This window comes from Cololabis saira, chromosome 6, assembly GCF_033807715.1.
Source record: "Cololabis saira isolate AMF1-May2022 chromosome 6, fColSai1.1, whole genome shotgun sequence".
Classification (NCBI taxonomy): domain Eukaryota; kingdom Metazoa; phylum Chordata; class Actinopteri; order Beloniformes; family Belonidae; genus Cololabis; species Cololabis saira.
The window spans coordinates 32,035,140-32,048,328 of record NC_084592.1 but is presented as its reverse complement, the minus strand read 5'-3'; positions in this window follow the sequence as shown (position 1 = coordinate 32,048,328).

Genomic DNA, 13,189 nt, shown 5'->3' with positions numbered 1-13,189 from the left:
TTCTGGTCGGGGAAAACTTCTTCAGAGTTCGAGAGTACTTTACTGTCCGCTCAACAGTGTAGGATTTTAGAACGTCAACACAGCAGCTAGTGCCGTAATGTGGCGTATCACTCCGCCCAATCTAAAACAGACTAGCACTACAGATAAACTGACTAGTGTCAGTATAGTCCATGATTTACATCAGAATATAAAGAATATATTTATAAAATAATGAACCCTGAATTACCAAAATAACCTTCTTAACAAAAATAAATCTCCTAGTACACTTATAAGGTGAGCATGAATCAATCTTTTTTATTATGTAAAATTGTATGTATTTATTTACTTAATTTTAGTTGTTACATTTCTGGAAAAGAAAAAAGTAAAATCATACATGAGAGAAACTATTCAGTTTGTGGCAAAATATTTGTACTTGTATGAAACTGAAGATGCATAATGCCAACCTGACATTTAGTTTTAGTTCAGTTTGTGGAAAATGGTTGGCTTGGCTTTCTCTTTAAAACTGAAACAGTTATAAAGCATTACAAACTGTAACAATAGGGCAAACACACATTATTGTTTTGTATTTTGTGTCTTTCAAATAAAAAAACATTTTTTCCAGTCATATGTTCCTCATTCAAGGTTGTTAAAAAGATACTGCTATAATATTGTATCGTATCGTTATCGTGACCTCAATATCGTTATCGTACCGTATCGTGAGATTAGTGTATCGTTATACCCCTATTTGATATAGAGAGTCGTGGCTGGTGTCATCCGCTAAATATCTAGGCCTGAAGAATCGACATGCAAGTCATTCAAGCGCTTCCACTGCAGCACGCCTGAACAGGCACAAGGGTGCGAGGGCCCGTTCATCGCTGCTTGCAGCTTTAATTTTCTATTGGACTGTCCTAACTGGCCGCGAGCGACACAGCACGCCGTTTTGAGCTGAACATTTGTCGGACGCCCTGCTTCTATTTTCTTCCTGCCGATCGCGTTGAAAGCCGGTTGAAAGCGCTGTATAATAAAGTGGCAGCTGGCTGGAGGGAGATGGACAGAGAGTGTCCAATGTCACGCAGTGTGACGCGATAGACGGACGCTCGCATGCAGTTAGGACACGGTGTTTAGTTGTGGGCGTGGTTTGCATTTTGGTTACGTAACAAAAGGGAGCAGAATCTGAACGGCTCGTAGAAGCCACATCATACTGGAGGCTCATCCGGGCGGCTGTACAGACACTGCAGAATTTGGTTGCTTTCCTCCTTCTCTGAGTTGGCAGGCTGAGGGGAGACCACTTTATATATGTTAAAGCAAGAAAAAACGTTTTTTTCATAAAAGGTCCCCTTTAACACTTCAGCATACTGACATTTTCAGAAAACCACAGTTATTTATTGTCATAAAAGTCTTCACCACTCTTGCAAGACTGGAGTTTGAACCTATGGTTTCAGGGGGAATTGGTTGCAGCTGAAGTTGGTGTACAGAAGGCTGAATGGCAGCAGAACGGAAGGGGCGAGGGCAATATGTGGGTGGATAAAGTTTGATGAACCAGTGAGGAGCTCAGTGGTGAACTGTCTCACCCACACATGAAGAGGAAACTCTTGTGTGGAAAATCTGTGCTGAATATTTCAGTTTGATATCAAACCCACATAGTGAGTCATACATAATAAGCAGGTGCTTTAACATCGGTACTCACCCCTGTGGACCAAGCAGGTGGAAAATATGACCATCTCCAGTACTCAGCTTGCAGTCTAGGTTTTTGTGGGGCAAACAGACGAGACACTTCACTGTGATGGTGACATGATCAGAAACAGCAGCTACTGCAGTCACTGACAGAGCCAGCCCTGATGGTGGAGCAGAGTGACCAAAAAACACTGTTAAACAACTGAGCTTTTGCAAAAATCTATCAGAAAGCAAACATTCAATATAGCAGAGGGTTTTCTTTTTTGTTTTGTTTGTTTGGTTGTTTGTTTTCACCACATTAAATATTGACATAAGAGGAAATACATTAACTGGAAAATTACGACAAACTTCCCTCAAATATAAAGTAGCTGTTTAAAAGATTTTGTTTCATTCAAAGTGTTGCTTTACAGGAAATATTTAATTCACAATGCCTTATAGGGTGCAACGTTTTACAGTTAATTTACAGTTGCAACCAACATTTGTGATAAAAAGTAAGTATGGATCAAAGTAAGGAAGAGTAAAATTGTTAAATATAATCATGGATCTTCACTTCCTCTTTCTTCCTTTTCTTTAAACAACAGCATGTGCTCAAAACAAAACAAGAATGACTGCATTAAACGTTAATATGTATATATAGGGGCGGCAGTAGCTCAGGTGGTAGAGCGGGTCGTCCAATGATCGGCGGTTCGAATCCAGCTCTGTCCCAGTTTGCTGTCGTAGTGTCCTTGGGCAAGACACCTTACCCACCTTGCCCCGTGTGAATGTGTATGGCCCCCAGGGCAGCTGTGGCTACAAAACGTAGCTACCACCACCGGAGAGAATGTGTATGAATGAATAATGATCTAAGTGTAACACTTTGAGATTCATTGAATGTAAAGTGTGTTACAAGTTGAATTCATTATATATATATATATATATATATATATATATATATATATATATATATATATATATATATATATATATATAAATAAATAAATAATATAGTCTTGTCTTTCCCTTCCTCTTCGCTGGTCCGTTTATGGTTTTTCCTGACTCTGTGGTTTGTTCTGTGGTTCCCCAAAGTATGGGCTTTATGATATCTTTTGGATTCCTGCTTAGCAGCCCTTTTTGTTTAATCAAAATTATTTTTGTTTTGAAACTCCTGCCGCCCCTCTCTCCTGCACTTGGGTCCTGCTCCTCTCACCTCATAACAAAATTGGTATCAGGCTAGACTGGGCTAAAATTGGAGCGGTGGATTGATAGCTGAATATCTTTGCTTTGTGAAAGGAGAATACATGGTATTAACGACAAAGAAATAAGTCAGACCTGGATGCCCTCTGCTGGATTTATTTACTTATCTATTTTCCCCCTGACCTACCTTTTTTGCAGTGGTAGCTTACAGCCAGGTAACTCTTCTGCTGAGGACAGAGTTCAGCAAAGGACTTCAGAACTTCAGCAATATGACAGAAGTGAAGGCCATGACATTGAGCTGGGAAACGGGGAACACAAGACACTCCTGATAACACACACCAGCTATTACAGTATAACAGAAAATGCATTACAGACTCGTGAACTTTCAATATTAGAGAAAATAAAGTCAATACAATTCCCACCAAATTAGATAGTGGCAGATAGTCTAAGTGAAATAATTTATTGCTGACTTTTTAACCTTGCTTACGTTCAACATGTTTCTCATTCTCCCATTCTCTCACACACACTCACACACACACACACACACACACACACACACACACACACACACACACACACCTGAATATAGGCCGATGTCAAATTGTCGTCATAATCTGAAAAATGTAAAACATTTTTCAAATTTACTTTCAGCCTGTTATTCAGAAATAGATTCTGTGAATGGATGCCAATGTACTACAATCCTTACTTAGTTGAATGCTGTTGAATGTTGAGTAAGCATTTAAATCCTGTTTCTCTTTATTATAGTATCTTCTGCCAATTTTCACCAACTATTTTGCATTTTTTTAAGCCATTCTGGTATCAAAATGTTCAGCTCATTTAGTTTTATACTGTTATGACTTTTGGTCCTTCAAATCCTTAAACTTCTTTCTAAAACCTGAGGTCCATTGAAATATAATGGGTAAATATTTAAATCCTTGACAAACTTCCATCAATTTCAGACCTTATTACTACAGCATACTTTCAACAAGAGAAATCATGCAAACTTTAAACCACTTCACATGACTTTAAACTCTTATAGGCTAATTGGATTCAGTATTTTCAAATATTTTTTTCTTTTGAAATGTTACACTTTTACAGATTTCATGACAAATTCAGCGTTGATAATGGATTTCAATTGTGGACTGATCAGAAATCCTTGAAAAACTTTGATAGCTTTGAGAGCTCACGACTTCAGCATACTTTCACCTAGAGACACTGTTCAAACGTTGAAGGAGTCACAAGACTTTGGACTAGAACAGTGGTTCTCAACCTTATTGGGGTCCTGGATCCCCTGCAAATTTGTGATAAACTCTTAGGACTCTTAGGAGGCTTTAAATCAGTGGTCCTCGAGATCTACTGTCCTGCATGTTTTAGATGCTACTCTGCTTCAGCACACCGTGATATAAAATGCTGTGTCAACAACAGAACTGTCCAGACCTTGATAAAAAGCTACTGAGGACCGTTAATTAGAACCAGGTGTTTCGGGTTTCTGGGTTTTGATTTGATGCAGCGACACAGTCAGAAGAGCAGTGAAATACGCGTTTGTCCTGCTGTACTTATTGTATTTTTTTTCATAATAATTTTTCTACCATATGTCAACATATGACAGATGGTGCTGGTAAAATATGGTTAAATTAATTTTCACCTATTAAACAATTAGATATTTAAACTCTGATTGCGCAAATATATTTACCATCCCCATAAACCCACCAGTGTAACCTCAATTCAGTATTTAAAACGTCTAATTCTATGTAAAACGCAAATATATTTTGTAAAACTACATATCCCTACAGCCACACCCTCCAGCTCGCTACAAATCAGCACCAGACTTGTTTTTTTTTCTTACTCTTTTTTCAAAGCTTGGCGCTACATAGGGGGGCATTACCAAAGATTCAGCGCAGTTTGTAGGTCCAGGCAGGTCCAGGCAGGTCTTGTAGGATTGAACATCAGCGAAGGTAAGGAATGAAGGCACATGTCGATGCAATTAAGAAGCTAGCCTATATGAGTAACTTTGGTGAAGCTTTTTTGAGGAAGATGAAGAGGTTTTTAGCCATCAGACTTTTAGCTCTGCCTTGCTAGTTTATGTTTTTAATGGTGAAACAGCCACTTCATCTAACCTTTTTTAACCATATAATGACATAGAATGATGTCAATTAGTATAGTTGTTTAGGTAATAATAATAAACAGTTGTTATTACAGTTTTTCTCTATTGCCAAAACACAAAACCCAGTACTCTAAACCAAATGACCAGTTGCCTAAGCACATTTAGTAAAACTACCGCCCTTTTGCCACAACCACAAACACAATTCACCTGTAGACACTGTTCACAAAACCCATCCCCTTTTTCTCAAAACTCTAAACACATTTTGCCGTGCTAAAACACATTTTGCATATAACTCTGCTCCAATATGCATTGTGAAGCTCATGTGATGCAAAATGCTACCCACAATCAGCAAAACTTGAACACAATGAACATACCTGGTGTCAATCAGTAAACACAACGACTCATAATTGAAAACACTTATTGCAAATGATGTGACCACACCTATATGAGTCAAGACAGTTTGCTGAAGGCTCAAAAACAAAAATGGATGATCAAGACAGAAGAAGAGGAGTTCGTATCAGAGGAGGGAGAGGAGTTCGTGTCAGAGGAGGGAGAGGAGCGGGCCGAGGAGGGAGAGGAGAAGGAGGGCAAGCAAGACAATGCATTTTCATTACAGATGAAATGAGAGCAACAGTCATTGACCACGTCATTGTCCACGGCATGACAATGACCGAAGCGGGACAACGAGTCCAACCAAACCTCAGCAGATTCTCAGTGGCCACCATTACTGTATTCGGGCCTTCAGAGAACACAACAGGTACTTTATGTAGTAGTTTTTTAGTCACTACACTAGATGTACACAGTATACAGTAGTATAGTGGAGTGCACCTACATACAGACAAGTGCAGTCATGGTTACAGTAAAAGTGTGTACTGCAAGGACCATTTCTGACCAAATGACTATGTTTGTTTCTCTAGAGTTGAAAGATTGCCATTTGCAGGTGGGAGGGCTTCCAGATTCACACCAGCCCAAGAGGTCCTCATTGTGGATATGGTTCGGGAGAACAATGTGATCAGACTACGGGAGATACGGGAGAGGATCATTGGTGACAATTTGAACTTTCTGACCATTGACAATGTCAGCCTGACAACCATAGACAGAGTCCTCAAGCGCCAGAGAGTAAGAATGAAGCAGGCCTATAGGGTACCCTTTGAGCGCAACTCTGACAGAATAAAACACCTCCGTCACCAGTATGTGCAAGTAAGTACAGTATAATCCATGGCCTACAGTACTTTACATACAATACTATACTGTCGTACTGTAATGTGCTGTATTGACTCTTTCTGAACACCTGAAAACGCTATTTGTTTCCACAGAGGATGTTCCAGTTGGAGTCCATGGCCAGACCCCATGAATTTATATTTGTGGATGAGGCTGGCTTCAACCTCACAAAAAGGAGGAGGAGAGGCCGTAACATCATAGGACGGAGAGCTATCATTGATGTGCCCGGCCAAAGTGGAGGAAACATCACTCTCTGCGCTGCCATGAGTTCTAGAGGGCTTCTCCACCGGCATGCTGAACTTGGTGCCTACAACACTGAGCGTCTCCTCACCTTCCTAGGAGAGCTCAGAGATGTTTTGCATGACAATGACCACCTGAATGCTCGGCCAGCAGATTCCTGGGCCAGCTGATCTTCCCATATACGTCATCCTCTGGGACAATGCTAGCTTCCATCGCAGCATCCAGGTCAGAGAGTGGTTTAACATCAATCAGCAATTCATTAATGTGTGTCTACCACCCTACTCTCCGTTTCTAAACCCAATAGAGGAGTTCTTCTCATCATGGCGGTGGAAGGTCTATGACCGCCAACCTTACACCAGAGAGAACCTTCTCAGGGCTATGGACCTGGCCTGTGATGATGTGGCTGTGGAGGCGTTCCAAGGCTGGGTGCGGCATGCCAGGGCATTCTTCCCACGTTGTTTGGCTATGGACAATATTGCCTGTGACGTTGATGAGGTCCTGTGGCCCGACCCAGCCCGACATGATGCCGCCCCATGATTTCGGTGTCAACATACAACATACTGTGTCAATTCTCAAACGTACTGTAATACAGTTTTTCACAATTGTTTAAACACATTTATTGGAACATCAGACACAATGTGCACAACCTGAAACTCATGTTTCAGGTGACTAAACCAATCCTGCTGAACTCCAAGCACATTTACTGCTCTAGACTCAAATTCCTATTCCATACCACACATTTCTCATAACACTACACACAATTCCCAATATCCTGCACACTCTTCCTGAATTCCCTCTCTTGCTGTTCACACAGAACACACAGTCAATCACATTTCTAAACTCCAAAGGCTGTTGTGCAATATGCAATCAGCAATTTGCCATTGAATTCATATTAATTGATGAAGCGGGTTCAACCTTGTAAAAAGAAGGCGCCGAGGGAGGAATATTATTGGCCAGCGTGCCATCACAGAGGTCCCTGGCCGGCAGGAGGGAACATAACAATGTGTGCTGCCATCAATTTGATTGATTTGATATGTTTATTTGTATATATATATATATATATATATATATATATATATATATATATATATATATATATATATATATACACACACACATATTTATTTATATATATATATATATTTATATATATATATATATATATATATATATATATATATATATATATATATATATATATATATATATATATATATATATATAAATATGAGAGAAAGAAAGAAACAAAGTAAATAAATAAGAAAAATAAATAAATGTTGCTCAAACTGGCAAACTGGACCACGGCGTCCTCCATCACCATGCCACCCTTGGCCCCTACAACACTGCACTTCTTCTAGCTTTCCTACTCATACTGTAAAATATTACGTATTTGTTGTTACAATAAATAATTGTGTGTTGTTTTCTATTTGAGTAGCCTATACTGTACATAAGAATACTATATGGTGATACATTACATCCAACAGCTGAAGGTGTAACACTGGACATACAAATGCATGATTCTACTGAGACATTCATATAGTGTTTTCCATTCATACTATAGTGTCTTCCATTCTGCACATCAGTGTTCACTGGGTGCTTAGAAATGTCTACTCAAATGATGTATGTTTGGCATTTGAGAAGGAAATACCATTTAGTGAAGAGTTAACATTGTTTTGAGGATAGAGTGTGCTTTTGCAAGAGAAGTGTAGGATTTTGAATTTTGTGTGTGAGTTTTGTAATTTGTGTTTAGAGTTTTGAGAAAGTGAGGTAGTCTATCAGGAAATGTGTTTAAACAATTGTGAAAAACTGTAAAAGAAATCGCACCCTGAACATTGTGTTCTCAATTGTTACTGTACTGTATTGTGTGTAATGGATCCTTTACAGTAGTCATTTTTGCATTGAGTTGTGATATTACTGCATTTTCTGCATTATGTAACTATTCCCATGAAATGCACAAATCTATAGTAAATGCCCAAAACATATTTGAGAATAAATAAGGGTTGCTCAAATGCATCCTGGCAGTTGTGAAACTGTAAAAAGAACAGTCTCACACTGTGAAAATTGTGTTTTCAATTTTTTTGGTAATGTGCTTAATGATGCTCAGTAGTGTTTATATTTTTGCAGGCCTTGAGTGGTATTTTGGTGTCAGAGTTTACTTTTGAGCATATGAGCAACTGTTTTGGTGTGATGGATTGGTTTTTGAGCATATGAGCAACTGTTTTGGTGTGATGGGTTGGTTTTTGAGCATATGAGCATCTGTTTTGATGTGATGGGTTGGTTTTTGAGCATATGAGCAACTGTTTTGGTGTGATGGGTTGGTTTTTGAGCATATGAGCAACTGTTTTGATGTGATGGGTTGGTTTTGAAAAGAAACTGAGGTTTAGTGTACGTAGCTTTAGAAAAGTGTTTTGTGTTTAGAGTTTTGTGAAAAGTGAGGGCAGTATCGTGAAATGTGTTTAAGCAATAGAGAAAAACTGTAAAAAAAAAAATGCTTAATTTCTGTTGATTCAACAATGGTCATTATGTGTATAGGCTATAATTCAAATAAAATAAAAATTGATAGCACAAATATCTTAACAGCTCATTTAACTACATAATGTAGTGATTGTGTGTCTGTGTCGGTGAGAATGCGGTATGGAAGGGCCCTGCCATGGAGGATTCGGGCCTCCATTGGCAGGACATCAAAACTTAATAATTTATCATTATTATATTATACAAAGATGGTTATTATTATTATTATTAGTAGTATTATTATTATGTATAGTATATCATATTATTATTAGTATAGATATTGGATAGTTGAATGGATGAATGAATGGGATGCCTGGGTCTGGGGCCCTCCGTTGTCGGGCCTGCACGGGTGTCGCCCTGTTGGGGGGTTCCCTCTCTCCGGGCCCGTCTCCGGTCCCCCCCGCTGCCTCTGCGGCGGGGCGCCCCTCTGGTCTTGGAGGGCCACTTTCGTGGGGGACGGGTGCGCCTGCCCGCGTCGGCGGCCGGGGCGGCTCTGTCTCTCCGGGCGGGCTGGCCCCCTGCCGGGTGGGGGTCGTTGGCCTGAAGGGTGAGGGCCTCCTGGCCGCGTGTCCGGCCCGGACCGGGTGGCCGGGGATCCCGCGGTCCGCCGCCGCGGGATCCCTGGCTGCTTCTTCCCGCGCCGTGGGGGCCTCGCAGGTGGGTTGCCTCCCTCCTACTTCTCCCCTCTGTGGGGTTGCCGGTGGCCTGGGTTCCGGGCTCTTCCGTGTCGGCCTCTGGTCTCGCGGGTGGCGGGGTTGCTCCCCCCCCTCCCCCACTATAGATACACTTCAGGTGGAACTTTGTTTGGTTTATTACACACACACACACACACACACACACACATATAGTCACTTAGTCACATGCATATACACACACACACACACACACACACACACACACGCATGATCATATACATACACACACACACACATATGGCGCTTTTGCATTAGTCTCACTTCTCCCCGGTTCTACCCGCTATGGCCCCGTTTTGCGCTTTCGCACTAGGGCTGAGACGGGTAAAGCCGCTCCAAGTCGGTACTTTTTTCTGTAACCATTTCAGCCAGGTTCTTAGCGGGCTGAGAAGGGACTATTTCTGAGGTCACCACCCTCCTCGCCACTGATTGGTCGGGGGGCGGGGACGTCACCACCCTCCGCGCCTCTGATTGGTCGGGGGGCGGGGCCGTCAGACGTTTGAATCAGGAAGCGGGAGTCAGAGCGAGGCGACCCGCGGCGATTTTATTATAAAGCACAAAACGTCTGTTTGGTGATCCAACTCTGAGGTGCAGATGTTCATAAACCTGGTGGCTGTCGAGAAAAAATTAAAAAAGCGATGTAGACGGGCTGTTTTACTCTCAGCCGCTCCGGCTCCAGCTGATTTCTGATCAGCGCTGACGTGAACAAAGGTGTTGCGCAATCGAGTACGTCACAGCAGCTTCACCCAAACCTGCCCGCTTCTCCCCTGGCAGTGCGAAAACACACAGTGGAACCGTGTAAAGCCGCGCCGAGCCGAGTCGGGCCAAGTAAGTCCTAGTGCAAAAGCGGCAATAGACATACACACTGGCTTGTTCACCTGCATGCTGGCTCTCTAGTTTTTGGGTTTAGGTAGCGGTAGCGATAGCTTAGCTCAGACTGCGACAATCAGATCTCAAGATTTAGGTCGATTGCTGTTATTGTTTTGGTTGGCTCCGTGCAACTGGAAGGCAGTGCAGAGTGATTAACAGCGGAGTGACATGAGCTTTCTTGGGTTGGTTAATAGTGCAGCAGATTAACTCATTTTATCAACACGATACTTCACTTTGGTATAGAAGCATGAAATTTGGCACAGATACTCTCCAAGATCTACTCTTTAGGGAACAGGCGCGTGCCACTCAAAATTCCAAGATGGCGGCCCCAAAATCCAAGATGACCGCCCAAAAACAAGCTTTTTCCTTTATAACTCAAAATACCTTGATTTTTAGCCCCATAGATATATTAAAGTTGAATATAAAGTAGCGATAGCTTAGCTCAGACTGCGACGATCAGATCTCAAGATTTAGGTCGATTGCTGTTATTGTTTTGGTTGGCTCCGTGCCGGTTTCGTGCTTTGTTTGTGGTTTTTTGTTGCAGATTTCCAGTGCTTGACGTGTGTCTCCGTGTGTTCCTGCTTCCTGGATTGGCAGTGGATGTCGTCACCCCCCCCCAAAAAAAAACAAAAAAAAAAACACTGGGTTTGTATGTGTATATTTATGTATGTGTACGCATATGTGTGCGTATATATATGTATATATATTAAATATAGTAATAATGCACATATATATACTTTTGGTTTCTACCGTCATGGTATCAATCATTAATATGTGTGCAGACAAGGTAGGAAAAAAAAAAAAAAAAAAAAAAACTACATAATGTAATGAATGATTCAAATAGCATACAAGCCACTTGGTTTTGTCCATAGCGGCGCACTTTGCAACCAACATAGCAACGACAGAAAATGTAAAAATGTAACAATTTTATCCCGAGACCTGAAAGATTCATCGTAATAACTAACAAACCAAATATCATATACAGCAACTGAAGGAATGTTATGAAATTTCAATGTATATTTCTCACTAGAAATATGATCAAAACGCTTTTATATGTCGAAACTACCTTAAAATAATGCATTTTCCACTGAGAAAGACAAGGATGGCCGTCATGTTTTTATTTTACAAGGCAGCTGCGGGCCGTGACATGACCTTTCGGCGGGCCAATAGAAAATAATAGGGAAAAAAACGTGAACATGTCACAATTTGAGAGGCTTCATTGTGAAACTAATACGTTTTGTACTGTGGACCAACGTTGCTATTTCACATTTGGATGTGAGAATGGGTTGCTTCAAATCATCCTCCTCTCCTCAAAACAGAGTTCCTTTCTTCAGCTTCTCTTCTGTTCAGCTCATCTACTTGTTTTCAACTGATCTTCCTGCCTCAAGGTCTGAGCTGCTGCTGCTGCCGCTGCCGCTGCTGCTGCTGCTGCTGCCGCCGCTACCACTACCACTACCACTACTACTACTAGGGGTGTAACGGTAGACAAAAATCTCGGTTCGGTACGTACCTCGGTTTGGAGGTCACGGTTCGGTTCATTTTCGGTACAGTAAGAAAACAAAATGCAAAATATAAACGTGCTAGTTGTTTATTACACACACACAAAATAACATTGGCTCAGACTTAAAAAAAAATATCTCCCTGATGTGCAAAATTGAACAGTTGCTCAGATTAAATAACATTTATAAGGCTCAGACTTATAAACAACAAAATCTTAAATACAAATCTTTTCTACATCAAATGTGCAAAATTGAACAAATGCAACACTGAACAGTTTAAAGTTGTTGCTCAGATTAAAAAACATTTATAACCCTGCGTTCACACTGAAAGCGTCAGTGCCTGCAGCGGGGCGGGGGTGGGCAGGGTTTCAAGCTGCGCTGCAGAACTGAAGGGAACAGTGGGAACAGCCTACACATATAGCGTACACATCTTAATTTTCCTATTTCACCATAGATCACACTTTGGGACGCCTTCTTTATATTTTAGCGTTATTGCCGCGTAGATAAGAGTGAGTTTGATGCTCCTTAACAAGTTTGGTCCGCGGATCAACATCAACCCAGCGAGCCTTTGCTCCCGGTGGCTGATTTATGGTTCCGGGTCACACCAGCGTAGGGTACGCAGCAACGCACACCGTACCGCGACCCTACGCCGTCGATTTAACGCAGAACCATAATTCAGGCGAAGCTGCAGTCTGTCTGCGCTGATACTGACACACCGGGTCGGAGCGGATTTGGTCATGATTTTTAACCTGTGTTTTGTGATTAATAAGCACGGGTTATTGCCAATACTAGCGGCATTACCATGACATCGGCTACAACTGTTGCTTGTTGTTTCTCGGTGTGAGCGCAACTGCCTTTGTGCAGCTGCAGCAGCGCTCTGCTCCACAACGTGCGGTCCTCTACTTAATATGTCCGTGTGGAAACTTGTTCGGTACGCCTCCGTTCCGAACCGAACACGCTATACCGAACGGTTCAATTACAAATACATGTACCGTTACACCCCTAACTACTACTGTCATTTACCAGACGGTTTTATCCAAAGCAACTTACATCTGAGAGAACAACACAAGCAAGAAATCACATAGGAGGGTACAGCTGAATAAGTGCTGGTCAGACTGCTGTGAGTCCAGTTGGACATAGGTGCTGCCATGCTAGTGCTAGAATTTTTTATTTTCTTTCCACCCAACCCAACAGTCCCTTTATACAAGAAAGCTACGTCTAAAAAG